The sequence below is a fragment of the Mobula birostris genome, chromosome 27 (genome assembly GCF_030028105.1).
Source record: "Mobula birostris isolate sMobBir1 chromosome 27, sMobBir1.hap1, whole genome shotgun sequence".
NCBI lineage: Eukaryota > Metazoa > Chordata > Chondrichthyes > Myliobatiformes > Myliobatidae > Mobula > Mobula birostris.
Window position 1 is genome coordinate 8,093,763 of NC_092396.1, and position 17,756 is coordinate 8,111,518.

At 44.5% G+C, this 17,756-nt stretch overlaps 1 protein-coding gene across 2 annotated transcripts in view; it reads left to right on the forward strand.

Moving 5' to 3' along the window:
- Nucleotides 1–17,756, forward strand: part of pik3cd (phosphatidylinositol-4,5-bisphosphate 3-kinase, catalytic subunit delta) — a 241,690-nt gene that overhangs the window by 52,402 nt on the left and 171,532 nt on the right. The gene's annotated exons all lie outside the window — the stretch shown is intronic.

A 17,756-nucleotide genomic window follows, 5' to 3' on the forward strand; every position in this document is an offset into this window, starting at 1 on the left:
ATTAGGCCATGCAGCCCATTGAGTCTCTCTGCCATTCCATCATGGCTGATTTATTATCCCTCTCAACCCCATTCTTCTGCCTTCACCCTGTAACCTTTGCCCTGATTAATCAAGAACCTATCAACTTCCACCTTAAATATACCCAGTGACTTGACTTCCACAGCCATCTGTGGCATTGAATTCCACAGATTCACCACTCTCTGGCAAAAGAAACTCCTCCTCCAATCTGTTCTAAAGGGATAACAGTAACATTTAACAGGGTTTTAGATAAGCTTTGTCACCCTTACTAACCTAGTCTGTGCTGGCCTGCTTTTCTGCCTGGCCTAATCGACCGGCATCCAGACAATAGCCGTCCATACCCCTTTCATCCATGTACCTATCCAGACTTTTCTTAAATATTACAGTTAGCTTCACATCCACCACTTCTGCTGGCTGCTTACTCTTCACCCTCTGAGTGAAGAAGCTCCCCCTCAGATTCCCCCTTAAGCATTTCACCGTTCTCCGTTAACCTATGACCTCTAGTTCTCATCTCACCCAACCTGAGAGGTATGCTCATGTGAAGAGCTTTCTGAAATGTTAACTCTATTAAGGGAGGACATACCTTCCAGATTTTTTCAAAACAAGCAATGGAGTTGTTCTTTCATGAATGCACTTATCCCTTAACGAAAACCTAGACTTTAATGGTTAGCATTTGATTGTGTGTGAACTTGCCCTGTGCAAATTTGTTGCTGCATTTCAAATATAATAAGGGCCACATGACCTTTTAGTCATCTGTACAGAAAATGCCGGAGATTCTGATAAGTGGTCTTCTTTTTGGGCCCTGAGCTCCCAGTGGAACACAGGCCATTGATAAACCTCTGTCTCCATCACCCTCTGTTCTGAGCCAGTTTCTTGAAGGTGGACCAGGAGCATCCCTGTTGACTAATTTCGGCCTTGATGTCTCTCCTCCACGTGTTATTTGGACGTTCCTTTTTCCTCTTTCCTTGGGGATTCCATTTTAATGCCTGCCTGGTGGTGATGTTGTTTGGCTTCCTCAAGGTCTGGCCAATCCACCTCCATTTCCATTAATGTATTTGTATCTCTATGGATTCCTAGTTGGTGTTTTCCCCACAGTTGGTTACTTTGTCAGTCCGTCTGATGTTTAGGATCTTTCTCAGGTGCTGGTTGATGGAAGTCTGTAGCTTTGAACATGGTTCTCACAATCCAGATACGAAGGTAGATGTGGACTTTGGTGGCAAAAGAGTTGTCAGCTGCACAGGATCCTGATGCTCTTCCTTGTGTTGCGTCATGTCCTCACTCAATGATGAGTCTATTCACACAAAGGTGATGGTACGGTTGGAGTTCATCAATATTTCTGTAATCCATTGCACCCACTGTTTAGGGGATTGGCCTATACAGCCTTCACAGGGGTGGCCTTACCCATTTCCACCTGTCACAAAGGGGACAAGGTCTGGTAAATGGTAACTGGTTTATCATGGTCACATGTACCAAGATACAGTGAAAGGCTTACAACAGGAATTCTGCAGATGCTGGAAATTCAAGCAACACACATAAAAGTTGCTGGTGAAAGGCTTTTTTTGTTTGCGTACCATTCAGACAGATTGTGTTGGTTGTCTGTCGTATCCAACAATGACAGGAGACCTGCGTGGGGGTAGGAGTTTTTAAAGTGGATAAAGCCATTGCACTATGGCAGTTCCACGCCCTCGACCTCGGAAATCTGAGTCAGATGGTACGAGTAGTCCCAACTGAGGTCTTCCTTGGTTGCAGTCGATGACCATGCCGCCTTCTGTGCTTTGTTGTGCCCTTCGCTCTCCACGAAGTGTTGCATAGCCTCTTTCGTGGCCATTTGATCTCCTCCACTGACTTCACCTGCTAGGACAGGCATGTCCCTATCTCGCCAGGGTATGAGGCCCACTGGCTACCCTCACCTGCTTTAACTCGCCTGTTGAAGCAGTGTACTGGGGTGTGACCGCTGTCGCGTGCAAACAGCTACTTGGAGCCACAGGTAAGAGCCGAGTGTCCGGTGGGGACCACAAGTGAGTGAGCCACCCCAGGATGGATACAACAAGCCCCTTCACCAGAGGGGCTAGCCCTGCATGGACCCCCCCCCCCCCGTACAACTGTTCAGACAGATTACTTCATATGTAAGTAATTGATACACAAAAAACACAAGTAATCTGAGGTACTGAAGTAGAAGATGAGGTACTATAATATTGTTTTGTTGCTCGTTGTGTTCTGTGTTTTGCTGAGCATTGAGGACGTGCTTCGTTGATGCTGGAATGCGCAGTGGCAGTTGTGGCCTGCCTCCAGCACATCCTTAATTCGTGTTGGTCCGTTCAGAAGTAATTTAACAGCAGTTATAAATCAGCAGGTTAACAGCATCTGTACAATTAGAAAAACAAAAGATAATGTTTCAGGTCTGATCTTTTTTTATCTTATTTGTTTGTCCTGATAGTCCCTTGGGCTTAACTTTCTTTTATCATTACTACTTAATTTATTTAGATCTGCTGTATGACTTAATGGTTCAAAGTAAATTTATTATCAAAGTATATACATATCACCACATACTACCCTGAGATTCATTTTCTTGCAGTCCTTCACAATAGACAGAGAAATACAATAGAATCGATTAAAAACTACAGGTAAAGACTGACAGATAACCAACGTACAAAAGAACGCAAGCTGTCGAAATAAAACATTTAAAAAGTAAATAAATATGCTGAGAACGTGAGTTTTAAAGTTCTTGGAAGTGAGTTGGTTGGGGAATCAGCGGACTGAGGTGGTTCAGAAGCCTGATGGCTGGAGGGTAATTACTGTCTCTGAACCTGGTGATACGGGTCCTGACCTGTACCTGCTGCCCAATAGTGTGAGTCCTTGATGATGGATGCTACTTTCCTGTGGCAGCGCTGCTTGTAGATGTGCTCAATGTGGAGCAGACTCAATGGGCTGAATGGCCTGATTCTGCTCCTGTGTCTTATGGTGGGGACTGCTTTGCCTGCGAAGGACTGAGCTGTATCCTCCATTTTTTGTTGGCTTTTTTTTAGTGTTTCCACACCATCTCTTTCACTCCTGTGCTTGCAACTCTACATGAACTCCCTGGTGATCAACACCCTTTTTATTTCTTCTCTATGCTTTCAAGTTCATTCCTTTCCTCCCCACCTATGTGACCCGTTACAACCTTGTGAAAAAATCTGCTCCGGTCAATCTGGTCACTAGTTCATTGCTTCATAGTTGGCTGCTGAGGTTCTGACCTCTGGAATTCCCTTTCTCAGCTCCCTAGGGCTTTTTTCTTTGGATCATAGGAGCATGAGAGATGACTTGACAGAATTGTACAAAGTAAGTGGAATAGATCAAGTGGATAGCCAGAGTCTGTATCCCAGGACGGAAATGGCTAATACGAGGGACCAAAACTTTCAAAGTGTTTGGAGGAAAGTATTGGGGGGATGTCAGAGGTAGATTTTTACTTACACACAGAGAGTGGTGGATGGGTGGAACGTGATGCTGGGGGTGGTGGTAGAGGCAGATACATTAGGGGCATTTTTTTTAGATTATGAAGACACGTAGTCCCCTTTTATTGTCATTTAGTAATGCATGCATTAAGAAATGATACATTATTTCCTCCGTGTGATATCACGAAACACAGGACAAACCAAGACTGGAAAAAAACTGACAAAACCACATAATTATAACATATAGTTACAACAGTGTAACAATACCATAACTTGATGAAGAAAGTTAAGAGACTCTTCGGTAGGTGAAAAATGGAGGGCGATGTGGGAGGGAAGGATTAGATTGATCTTAGAGTAGGTTAAAAGGTCGGCAGAACATTGTGGGCTGAAGGGCTGTAGTGCTCCATGTTAAACCTGTCTACTGTTCCTTCCTTTCACAAAGGCCCTGCGCAGATCCAGCCCACCCCCGCCCCCCACCAAGTCCCCTTCAAAAAGCCTAGCCTAACAACTGGGTTATAAATTTTGAACGAAATGCTCTTGGAACATGGCTGAAGACTTTTTACATAACCAGAGAAAATGCTGGAAAAACTTAGCAGGTGAGGCTCAATCTGCAGAGGGAGGAACAGAGTTAGCGCATTTCAGGCCAAAAACAGCTCATCGTGGTGGTGGACAGATACTGCTGAATAGTCTTCCATCTGAAACATTAGCTGTTCCTCTTTCTGCGGATCCTGACTAAGCTGCTGAGCATTTCCAGTAACTTGTGTTTTTACTTCAGATTTCCAGCGTTTTACATCTATTTTAAAATTTCCATTACTGTACTATAGATATGTATTTTAATCGAAAAGTTTCTATACAAAATAGCGGTTAGCACAAAGCTATTACATCAGAGGAAGGAGTTCAGTGCCAGCGTCCTCTGTAAGGAGTCTCGGCATCCTCCTCGTGAAATGTGTGCGTTTTCTCCAGTGCTCTGCCTTCCTTTCACATTCCAAAGATGTACCAACCAGCAGGTTAATTGGTCATGGTAAATCGTCCTGTGATTAGACTAGGGTTAAATTGGGGGTTGCTGGGCAGTGTGGCTTGAAGGACCTGTTACGTGCTGTATCTCCAAATAAAATAAATTAAATTTTGGTTTTGCTGAATGATATACACTCAGTGGCTACTTTGTTACGTACACCTGTTGTTAATGCAGATATCTAATCAGCCAATCATGCGGCAGCAACTCAATACATAAAAGCATGCAGACATGGTCAAGAGGTTCAGTTGATGTTTAGACCAAATATCAGAATGGGGAAGAAATGTGATCTAAGTGACTTTGACTGTTGAATGATTGTCAGACGGGGTGGTTTGAGTATCTCAGAAACTGCTGATTTTCTGGATGTTCATACACAACAATCTCTGAAATTTACAGAGAATGGTGTGAAAAGCAAAAAACATCCAGTGAGTGGCAGTTCCATGGGTGAAAATGCCTTGTTAATGAGAGAGGTCAGAGGAGAATCGCCAGCTGGAGGTATCTAATAAAGTAGCCACTGAGTGGATATTGGCATAGTAATTACAATACAAAAATTTGGTTTTGCTGAAAGGTATACACCCTACTTTTTAAACACAGACAATGCTGGAGGACGCATCAGGTCAGGGAAATGGACTGTCGACATTTTAGGTCACGACCTTTCATCAGGACTGTTGTTTTGCATCCAGCTTCCTATCATTGATTTAGTACGAGTTTTCTTGTCCAAATCAGCCTTTCAAGATAAGAAAATCTAACCTCTTTTGCTTGCTGATTATCTTAAATTCACATTAGTTATTTACAATTCATTGGAACTAGTTTCCCAAAATTGCTGTGTCATTCAATTCTCTCTGTAAGTAGATAAGAAGCAGAAATGATCTACGTGTTCCCTCAATTCAGCTTTACAACGCACATTTGCGTGACTCCACAGACTGACTCCAGAGCCTGTAGACTCCCTTTGCTGCTCATGTTCTCTGGATTATCTGTGTACTTTTCTGTTATTTGCACAATTTGTCCTCTTTCGCATATTGGATGTTTGCCTGTCTTTGTTAGGTGTGGTTTACATGGGTTCTGTTGTATTTCTTTGTTTTAATATAGCTTATACACATTGATTGTATGTCCATGAAGTGATCTCAGGCACAGGAGCATCTGTGTATTAGGTGGCTAACAGGAAATGATAAAGTAGTGGGTGAGGAATGTGGAGGGGTGGGTTAGTGGGTGGAGGTGTTGATCAGCCTTACTGCCTGGGGAAAGTAACTGCTTTTTGAGTCTGGTGGCCCTGGCGTGAATGCTACGTAGCCTCCTCCCTGATGGGAGTGGGACAAACAGGCCAGGAACTGGGTGGGTGAGATCCTTCATGATATTGCTAGCCCTTTTCCGGCATCTTTCTGTGTACATGTCCTAGATGGCGGGTAGGCTGGTACTGGTGATGCGATGGGCAGTTTTGACCTTCGGTCTTTTTACGTACGTTTTTTCATGGTTTCTACTGTATTTATTTGTTTTCCTCCGAGTGTCTGCTAAAAAAATAAGTCGCATGGTTGTATATGGTATGCATACTTTGATAGTAAATTCACTTTGAACTTTGATATTTTTGTTCACCCCTTCTTACTAGAATCCTTTTAACTCCACCCACCAACTACCCATGAAGATGCCTGTGTTTGCCAAGTCAAATAACATTGTAAGGATGGTCAAAGATCTCTGCTAATGGCATCAATTCAATCAGTTTGGGAAATTGGCCAAGTGACAGGAAGCAGATGCCATTAGAGAAAGGTTGTTTTTGAGAGTGGAGGGAAGTGTGCAGTGGAGTTCCCCAGGGGTTGGTCGTAGAACCACCAAGTTTCTTAAAATGTATCAGTGACTGGGTTGTGCCGAGCGCAGTTTTCACAGATGACAAGAATGGTGAACGCTGAAAAAGATAGAGATGGGCTTCAAGAACATGTGAAGAGCTGACGGAATGGGCAGATGGGGTGGCAAGTGAAAATGATAAGGCAGAGTGGGATGTAACATTTTCGTAAGAAGAATGAGAACAGTTTGATGTGGATCAGAATTTCAGAAATGACAGTTATTCAGTCATTTGCCCATTTAGTAGAGCTGAAAGAAAAAACCCACTGTGCATTTTATGAATACCTTCCTCTGTGCTTCTTCCACCTGGATTAACAGTGTGTGATTGAAGCAGAGACGAGCATCTGTGGAAGGTCGATGTTTCCGCAAGGGGTTCTGCAGATGCTGGAGATCTTGAGCAACACACACAAATTGCTGAGGAACTCACCAGGTCATGCAGCATCTGTGGAAGGGAATATTTTGGGTCGAGTCCTTCTGAGTTCTGATCCCAGAATGGACTAGATGGGCCAAATAGCCTGCATCAGGACTGGTCAATCCAGATATGAAGGGTCTCGACCCTAAACTGTCAACTGACCATTTCCCTCCACTGAGCTGCCTGACCTGGTGAGTTTGTCGAGCATCTCATTGCTTGCTGCATGTTCCTGCACGTTCAGTCTCGTGTGTCTCCAGTAGGTTTACTGAATATGGCTTTGGCCCTGAAATGCCTCAAATAGATTTGTTCCTTGGGACTCCAGTTATGCTCTGATGGCCCTGAGCCATGGAAGCAGGCAGTGGATGGTCATATGAGCAGCCGGTGCATATCACAAGATCCCAGTTCACACCCACACCACCACAAATCTCCCTCCCACCCGCCCACCCCCGCTCCCACCACATGCACACGCATGCCCTGCCCAAGGCTGAACAACTTTTTGGTCACACTCTTTGCTAAATCGTGTAAATGAAGTTTGGAGTGAGGGTGGCTGGGTGGAGATTTATTTCTACCAAAGGAGGTGTAAGGTGTTCCTTCCCTCTGCTAGCCTGCAGGTCACCCTTGGGCAAGGTGTAGCACCTGCTTAGCCCCCCCCCCCCCCCCCCGATCAAGGTCACATGAAGCCATGGGATGGATGGTCGTATGAGCACCTGGTGCATATCACAAGTCCTGGTTTTGCAACCACTGACAGCAGGCAGACAATCTCTGAAGAGTATTGATTACGGCTGGGGTCACCCGTCTTGTAAAGTCACTGCCCAAACTGCTTCTGAAGAAAAATTTGCCCAAAACTATCATGATCAAGATCATTACAGCCCACGCCATGCGACACGGCTCATAATGACGATGAAGTTTGGAGTGGGTGATTAGCTAGGAGTAAACAGACCAATGAGGCTAGCATTGTAAAGAAACTCGAAGAAATCTCCTGATGGCCTTTGTTTAAACAATTCAGAAAATTGTTATTCTGTTTCATGCCACTTAGCCATCACATCTTCGCTGTCTTGTACAGCTCAGGGGCAGAAATGGTTACTTAGGCTTTAGGTGTTTCAAAAAGGACAGGGAGGGAGGCAAAAGAGGTGGGGGTGTGACATTGCTGATCAGAGATAGTGACATGGCTGCAGAAAAGGAGGAAGTCATGGAGGGATTGTCTACTGAGTCTCTGTGGGTGCAAGTTAGAAACAGGAAAGGGTCCATAACTCTACCAGGTGTTTTTTTTATAGACCACCAAATACTAACAGGGACATCGAGGAGCAGATAGGGAAAGATTCTGGAAAGGTGTAATAAAAACAGGGTTGTCGTAGTGGGAGATTTTAATTTCCCAAATATTGATTGGCATTTCCCTAGAGCAAGGGGTTTAGATGGGGTGGAGTTTGTTAGGTGTGTTCAGGAAGGTTTCCTGACACAATATATAGATAAGCCTATAAGAGGAGAGGCTGTTCTTGATCTGGTATTGGGAAATGAACCTGGTCAGGTGTCAGATCTCTCAGTGGGAGAGCATTTTAGAGATAGTGATCACAATTCTATCTCCTTTACCATAGCATTGGAGAAGGATAGGAACAAACAAGTTAAGGAAATGTTTAATTGAAGTAAGGGGAAATATGAGGCTATCAGGCAGGAACTTGGAAGCATAAATTGGGAACAGATGTTCTCAGGGAAATGTACGACAGAAATGTGGCAAATGTTCAGCGGATATTTGCGTGGCGTTCTGCATAGGCATGTTCCTATGAGACAGGGAAAGAATAGTAGGGTACAGGAACCGTGGTGTACAAAGGCTGTTGTAAATCTAGTCAAGGAGAAAAGAAAGCTTACGAATGGCTCAAAAAGCTAGGTAATGATAGAGATCTGGAAGATTATGAGGCTAGCAGGAAGGAGTTTAAGAATGAAATTAAGAGAGCCAGAAGGTGAGCAGGATTAAAGAAAACCCTAAGGCATTCTTTAAGTAAGTGAAGAGCAAGAGGATAAGACGTGAGAGAATAGGACCAATCAAGTGTGACAGTGGAAAAGTGTGTATGGAACTGGAGGAGATAGCTGAGGTACTTAATGAATACTTTGCTTCAGAATTCACTACAGAAAAGGGTCTTGGCAATTGTAGGGATGACTTACAGCAGATTGAGCGTATAGTCATTAAGAAAGAGGATGTGCTGGAGCTTTTGGAAAGCGTTAAGTTGTATAAGTCTCTGGGAACGGACGAGATGTACCCCAGGAGGGAGGAGATTGCTGAGCCTCTGGCAAAGATCTTTGCATCATCAATGGGGACGGAAGAGGTTCCGGAGGATTGGAGGGTTGCAGATGTTGTTCCCTTTTTCGAGAAAGGGAGTAGAGATAGCCCAGGAAATTATAGACCAGTGAGTCTTACTTCAGTGGTTGATAAGTTGATGGAAAAGATCTTGAGAGGCAAGATCTATGAACATTTGGAGAGGTGTTATATGATTAGGAATAGTCAGCATGGCTTTGTCAAAGGCTGATTGAATTTTTTTGAGGATATGACTAAACATGTTGATGAAAGTAGAGCAATAGATGTAGTCTATGTGGATTTCAGCACGGCATTTGATAAAGTACTCCATGCAAGGCTTATTGAGAAAGTAAGGAGGCATGGGATCCAAGGCGACCTTGCTTTGTGGATCCAGAATTAGCTTGCCCGTAGAAGGCAGAGAGTGGTTGTAAACAGGTCATATTCTGCATGGAGGTTGGTGATCAGTGGTGTGCCTCAGGGGTCTACTTTGAGACCCCTTCTCTTCATGATTTTTATAAATAATCTAGGCTAGGAAGTGGAGGTGGTTCATTTTGGTAGGTCAAATTTAATGGCAGAATATAGTATTAATGGTAAGACTCTTGGCAGTGTGGAAGATCAGAGGTATCTTGGCATCTGAGTCCATATGACACTCAAAGCTGCTGCGCAGCTTGACTCTGTGGTTAAGAAGGCATACAGTGCATTGGCCTTCATCAACTGTGGGATTGAGTTCAAGAGCCGAGACGTAATGTTACAGCTGTATAGGACCCTGGTTAGACCCACTTAGAGTACTACGCTCAGTTCTGGTCACCTCACTACAGGAAGGACGTGGAAACCATAGAAAGGGTGCAGAGGAGATTTACAAGGATGTTGCCTGGATTTGGGAGCGTGCCTTACGAGAATAGGTTGAGTGAACTTGGCTTTTTCTCTTTGGAGTGACAGAGGATAAGAGGTGACCTGATAGAGGTAGATGATAGAAACATAGAAAACCTACAGCACAATACAGGCCCTTTGGCCCACAATGCTGTGCCGAACATGTACTTACCCAAGAGTCTCTTAAAAGACCTTATCATATCTGCCTCCACCACCATCGCCCGCAGCCCATTCCATGCACTCACCACCCTCTGCGTAAAAAACTTACCCCGACATCTCCTCCGTACCTGCTTCCAAGCACCTTAAAACTGTGCCCTCTCGTGCTAGCCATTTCAGCCCTGGGAAAAAGCCTTTGACTATCGACACGATCAATGCCCCTCATCATCTTATACACAATAATACCTTTTTATGAAGTTGGATATTTGATTCTAAGTTGAGTTGTTTATTTGTTTTAAAGTACCAACAAGATTTTGATCTAAGATCTCCAAGATAAAGGAGCAATAATGCATTTCCAAATTTGGAAAATTTACAGATTTGGTTAGCATTTTCTAAGCACCTGTTGCCCTTGCTTTTTTAGGTGGTAGACATTATTGATCTGTGATGTGGATCTGTTGAAGAGGCAGATTCTAATTTTGCTCTCACTTTGGTAAAGTTAACTATTGAGTTGGTTTTTTGAGCACAATGCAACAAACAGCTTTGTGCCTTGGGCAAACAACTGGCTGCCTCTGTGTAACACTCCATGAGTTGCTCAAGATTTCCAGCATCTGCAGAACCTCTTCCGTCTTATTTAAATACAGCTACCTGTCTACAATTACCCAAATCGAATATCACCCTCTGTACGTTTTCTCTGGAGAGTCGGAGGCTGAGGGATGTTTAAAAAAACTGAGGTGTGGCTAGGGTAGACAGTCAGAATCCTTTTCCCAATATAGAGGACCATGCATTTAAGGCAAGAGGAGGGAAGTTTAAGGAAATGTGTGGGGCAGATTTTTTACATGGAGAGTAGTAACTGAGTAGCGTTTGTTTGTTATGTGCTGTGAAGTATGACGTTGGGCGATCATGGTCTTTCCATGAGCATCATAGTTTTTGGCAAATTTTTATACAGAAGTGCTTTGCCATTGCCTTCCTCTGAGCAGATTCACCGCTCACTGGCTAAGACATTCCTTCTCATCTCTGTTCCAAAGGGTAGACTGTGACGTTCAAGAGGCACATGCAAGGAATTGTGAATTATTGATCGTGTGCAAGCGGAAGAGATTTAGTTTGATTTGGACACTGTGTTCTGAAAGTCCTGGTCCTGTGTGGTGCTGTTGTTTGTTGTACACTCAGTGGTCACTTCATTAGGTACACCTGTACTCTTCGTTAATGCAAACGTCTAATCAGTCAATCATATGGCTGCAACTCAAGGCATTAAAGCATGCCGACATAGTCTAGAGATTCAATTGTTGTCCAGACCAAACATCAGAATGGGGAAGAAATGTGATCTAAGTGATTTTGACTGTGGGATGATTCTTGGTGTCAGAAGGGGTGTTTGAGTATCTCAGAAACAACTGATCTCCTGGGATTTTCACACACAACAGTCTCTCGAGCACGGGTTTCCCAACCTGGGGTCCACGGATCCCTCAGTTATCGGTAGAAGTCCATGGCATAAAAAAATGTTCAGAACCTGTGGTCTAGAGTTTACAGAGAATGGTGTGGAAAAACAAAAAAAAAACATTCAGCGAGAGGCAATTCTGTGGGTGAAGATGCCTTGTTATTGAGCAAGGTCAGAGGAGAATGGCCAGACTGGTTCAAGCTGACAGGAAGGCAACAGTAACTCAAGTAACCACACATTACAACAGTGGTGTGCAGAAGAGCATATCTGAGCACACAACACGTCGAACCTTGAGGTGGATGGGCTACCGCAGCAGAAGACCATACCGGGTTCCACTCCTGTACCTAATAAAGTGCCCACTGAGTGTAGGTCCTAATTAGGCTGTGCCTCTGATAAAATCCAGCCTTTGAATCCCATGTCCAGGGTACCACTGCACAGACATGGTGGCACTGAGTTCTCTTTCCTCAGGGAGGGTAAGTAGAGAAGTTAGCCGCCCTGTCTGATGATTGTCTCTGCCACCTGTTCATTGGTAGTGTTGCGTTACGGAACAAGTGAACCTTCGTTGGCAGGCGGCCACTAGACGGTTCCTCTTTTATTGACTTTGTGGTGAGTCCGCACCTGGCAAGGGTGACTGAGGCGAGAGAGAAAAACAGGGGAAGAGACTAATTGGGCTGTCCTAGGAAGAGTCTGCATAAGACATAGACCATAGGACGTAGAAGCAGAATTAAACCATTTGGCACATCGAGTCTGCTCCAGCGTTCGATCATGGCTGATTTAAGTTCAAATTCAAAGTAAATTTGTTATCAAAATATGTATAGATCACTACCTACAATGGTGAGATGCACTTTATTGCAGGCATTCACAGTAGAACAAAGACAATAGTACCAATGAAAAACTACACATAAACACTGACAAGTAATCAATGTACAAAAGACAAACTGCGCAAATGCAAATAAAAATAATAAATAAACCAGTAAATAATAAATAAATAATACTGAGAAAATGAGTTATAGAGCCCTTGAAAGTGAGTCTGTAGGCTGTGGGAGTCAGTTTGGTGTTGAGGTGAGTGCAGTTGTCCATGCTAATTCAGGAGCCTGATGGCTGAAGGGTAATAACTGTTCCTGATCCTGGTGGTGTGGGACCTAACACTCCTGCACCTCCTTCCCAAAGGCAGCAGTGAGAAGAGGACATGGCCTGGTTGGTGGGGGTCCTTGATAATGGCCGCTGCTTTTTTTGGCAGTGCTTCTTCTAAATGTGCTCAATGGTGGGGGTGGCTTTTTCCGTGATGGACTGGGCTGTAGCCATTACCTTTTGTCCCTCTCAACCCCATTTCCGGCCTTTTCCCCGTAACCTTTGATGCCCATACTATTCAAGAACCTGTCAGTCTCCGCTTTAAATATAGCTAATGACTTGGCCTCCACAGCCATCTGCCCTCTTGATCCTACCCGGATCGAATCACTCTATGATTAGCAGAAGGGACCCTGAGTTCTAGAGTTTCCTCCCTGCACCTTGACCTGTTTCTGCATCTTCCTCACTGAGATATTGGGGTTAGCTCCTCCAATATCCCCACCCGTGATTCACCATCAGTCAGTCTTGTCCAACGTTCCTCTCCGCGCACATGGCCTGTCAGACGCTGCAGTGGTTTCATCTTGAATGTTTGCCGTTTCCCAGAAGCGTCGGCACTTACGCCAAGCGTGGAGCCCTTGTACCGAGGGTCACTCAGGACACTTCCTCCACACGCTGCCTCTAAAATAGAAGCTGTTGTGAGAAATGGTGGTGTAGGGGGAGGGGTTTGGTGGGCCAGGAGTGCGAATGCTCTTTCTCTGGTGCAGACTGTGTAGTTTCTGTTCTGCATTTGGAATTCCTGTTATTAGTTTGCAAGTCTGTAAATTAATTGAGCGTTTGGTGTCACTGATTTCTAACTTCCCCTCAACCACATGGCTGACACCTTCAAGTGAAATTTGTGCCAAGGTAATGTCAACAACAGCATATATAATCTATAGTAAAGCAAAATGTCCCCATGTATGTCAGGGGGCAACCTTATTTGCCATATACAGTACATTTACATGTATTAGGAGTTTGCTATGGTGTGCTGGGACAACATGCAATGAAAACAACATTCAACAATTATACAGAATAAAGAATTATATGGTGAATAAAAAGAATAAAGATGAGGAAAAACTTCTTCACGCAGAGAGTGGTGAATCTGTGGAATTCTCTGCCTCAGGAAACAGTTGAGGCCAGTTCATTGGCTATATTTAAGAGGGAGTTAAATATGGCCCTTGTGGCTAAAGGGATCAGGGGGTATGGGGAGAAAGCAGGTACAGAGTTCTGAGTTGGATGATCAGCCATGATCATACTGAATGGCGGTGCAGGCTTGAAGGGCCAAATGGCCTACTCCTGCACCTATTTTCTATGTTTCTATGGAAAGATTGAATAGGTTAGGACTTTATTCCTTGGAATATAGAAGATTGAGGGGAGATTTGATTGAGGTATACAAAATAATGAGGGGTATAGATGGAGTAAATGCAAGCCGGCTTTTGCTACTGAGGTTGGGTGAGACTACAACTAGAGGTCATGGGTTAAGGGTGAAAGGTGAAAAGTTCAAGGGGAACATGAGAGGAAACTTCTTCACTCAGAGGGTCGTGAGGGTGTGGAACGAGCTGTCAGCGCCAGTGGTGGACGCGAGCTTGACTTCAACATTTGAGAGAAGTTTGGATAGGTACATGGACGGGAGGGGTTTGGAGGGCAATGGTCCTGGTGCAGGTCGATGGGAGAAGGCAGTTTAAATGGTTCAGCATGGACTAGATGGGCCGAAGGACCTGTTTCTGTGCTGCACTTTTCTATGACTCTATAAAAAAGTACAGTTAGAAGTACAGAAATAAATACCAGCATGTATTTACAATGTAAACAGCATTACAAAAAGTTGTTTAAAGTGTTTACTGTGCAGTGCAGTGACCGGGGGAGGGGGCAGGGGCTAACTAGAATAGTTGATCAGATTAACCACTTGGGGGAAGAAGCATTTAAGATGACATAACTGATTTAATTTGATGGCCTCATGGTGCTTTCCAAAAGTTCCATCACACGCACAGCCCCAAATTGAGGGTATTTTCAAAACACAATGCCTCAAGAAGTTATCATACATCATTAAGGTTCCTCACCATTTGGGACACACCCTCTTCTGATTGCTGTCATAAGGGAAGAGATACAGGAGGCTGAGGACACATAACCAGAAGGACAGCTTCGTCCCACTTGCCATGAGATTTCTGAGCGACACATGAATCCAAAAGCACTATCTCTTTTGCATTATTTATTTTATCTCGTAATGTAATTTGTTATGCTTGCACTGTACTGCTGCTACAGATCAAATTTCACCACTAATCTCAGTGATTCTGATGCCCGAACCTTGGCTAGATCTTGCGTGGATCCCAATGCAGCTATTTGCTAGTTGAAATGAGCATTGTACGGTCATCAATGAGCTTGTCCACCTTCAGATCTGGACTGAAAGACTGCAGGAAGGGACTTCTTTTTCTGTCCAACTCTTCCCTCTCCTCCTCCCTGTATCTGTCCAGTCATGGCCACAACAGCAGTTCAGAGGCTAGGAATCCTGCAGCAAATATCTCACCTCCTTAGTCCCCAAAATATCCTTAGAGGCTCAACTCAGGAGCCTGATGGAATACTATCTACTTGGATGAGTACAGCTTCAACAGCACTTGAGCTTGCTGCTATACAGGACGTAGCACTCCACGCATAGTCCATCAAACCCCAGGACAGGGCACCGCTTGGCCTCCAGCCTCCCTTGGACTCACAGACACTGGGCCTCTGAATTTCCCAGTGGACTTGGAAACCCGAGGCTGTGGCCGTTGGGCCTTGTCTCCCAGACTTCTGATCGACTTTCAAGCTTTGATCTTTGGTATTGACCCCAGGACTCACAGTTGACGTGACCCCCGAACTCCAGACTCGCCAGTGATGAGACGCCATTATGAGGGACTCTCTCCCTAACAGAACTACGGGACACACCCAAAAGCTCAAGGACTGCAGCGGCTCAAGGAGGCAGTTCACCGCCACCTCACGGGTAAATAGGGATGGCCAATTAACTGCTGGCTCAGTCTGTGAAGTCCACAGCCCTTGAAGAATAACAAAAACTCAGACACTTTAGGACTCTCAACTCACTATGGTACAAAACCACAGGATTACACATTGGCTGGCCTGTAGCACAGATATACCTACCACCTCCATTCAAAGGTTCACAGGTTCATTTATTATCAGAGTATGTATGCAGTATGCAACTCTGAGATTCGTCTTCTCCAGATAGCCATGAAACAAATAAAACCATGGAAGTCAGATTCAAAGAGGAAACAGCAAATCCACCCACCCCGTGCAAAAAAAAGAACGGCGGCATGACCATCAACCCCCCCCCCACCAAACCCCCCTCCCCCCTGCAAAAAACACAAGAACATCAGCCCCCTTCCCCCTTTCCCCACATGAAATGCAACAAGAACATTGGCCCTCAAATCTTCCCTCCCCCTGCACAAAAAAACTAACAACAATGCAACAAGAACATCGACCCCCAAGCTATCCTGGATATCCAATTCTGTTATATTCTGGATATCTAATAGTCTCTCTTCTGAACCGAATTTGTTCTCAAGCTGTTGCGCATTGATACACAGTGTGGCACGGATTGTTTTTGTTACACTGATGGATTAGCAGTTTGCAGCACACTCGCACCGTGCCTTGGTGCATCTTCTGTTCATACTGACAGTGAGAGAGTAAACGATTGGTATCAGAGGACCGTAATGGTAAGGTAAACCTCCAGAGGCTGAGTGATTGATTTGGAAACAAGAGTTTTAAAACCTTCCAGAGCAGCTGAGGAATTTCAGTTATTGATTATATAAATCAAGAATAAAATGTCTCTTATTAGTAGTGGAACCTCTGATCTATAGTGTATTATTGTCTTTAGAAAGAAAATGTATGTCAAATTTATTGTCAAAGTAAGTGTATGTCACCATGTACTACCTTGAGATTCATTTTTACAGGGATTTATAGGAAAATAAAGAAATGGAATATAATTTATGAAAAACTACAGATAAACATAAATAGTCATAGTCATACTTTTTTGATCCCAGGGGAAATTGGTTTTCGTTACAGTTGCACCATAAATAATAAATAGTAATAGAACCATAAATAGTTAAATAGTAATATGTAAATTATGCCCACCCAGTACATTATGTAGTGGATGGGAGACATTGACCAAGATGGCATGCAATTTAGACAGCATCCTCTTTTCAGACACCACCGTGAGAGAGTCCAGTTCCATCCCCACAACATCACATAAACAAAGACTGTCAAATAACCAATGTGCAAATGATGACAAATTGAGCAAATAAAAAATAAATAATACTGAGAACATGAGTTGTAGACTGGTGGGTTGTAGAGTCCTTGAAAGTGGGTCCATAGGTTGTGGAATCAGTTCAGTGATGAGGTGAGTGAAGTTATCCATGCTGGTTCAAGAGCCTCACTCACAACACGCTGGAGGAACTCAGCAGGTCGGGCAGCATCCGTGAAAACGATCAGTCAACGTTTCGGGCCGGAACCCTTCGTCAGGACTGAAGAGGGAAGGGGAAGAGACCCTATAAAGAAGGTGGGGGGAGGGTGGGAAGGGAGTATGAGCATTGAATTCTCCAACTTCTGGTAATTCCCTCCCCCTCCATTTCCCTACCCCTATTTCACTCTGCCCCCTCCCCCAGCTACCTACTACCTCCCTCATGGTTCCGTCTCCTTCTGCTACCCATTGTGTTTTCTCCTATTCCTTCTTCACCTTTCCTGCCTATCACCTCCCTGCTTCCCCTCCCCCACCCCTTTATCTTTCCCCTTACTGGTTTTTCACCTGGAACCTACCAGCCTTCTCCTTCCCACCCTCCCCCCACCTTCTTTATAAGGCCTCTGCTCTTCCCCCTATAGTCCTGACGAAGGATTCTGGCCCGAAACTTCGACTGATCGTTTCCACGGATGCTGCCCAACCTGCTGAGTTCCTCCAGCGTGTTCTGAGTGTTGCTCTGACCCCGGCATCTGCGGAGTATTTTGTGTTTATGGTTCAAGAGCCCCAATGGTTGCAGGATAATAACTGTTCCTGAACCTGGTGGAGCAGAATCTAAGGCTCCTGTACTTCCTGCTGGATGGGAATGGTGAGAAGACAGCAGGACCTGGGAGAGGAGGGACCTTCAAAGGTGGGCTACACCTGGGGACAACCTGGAAGACTGGACCAGGACAGGGGACTTTGGCGAGCTGCTGTCGGCAGCCTTGTG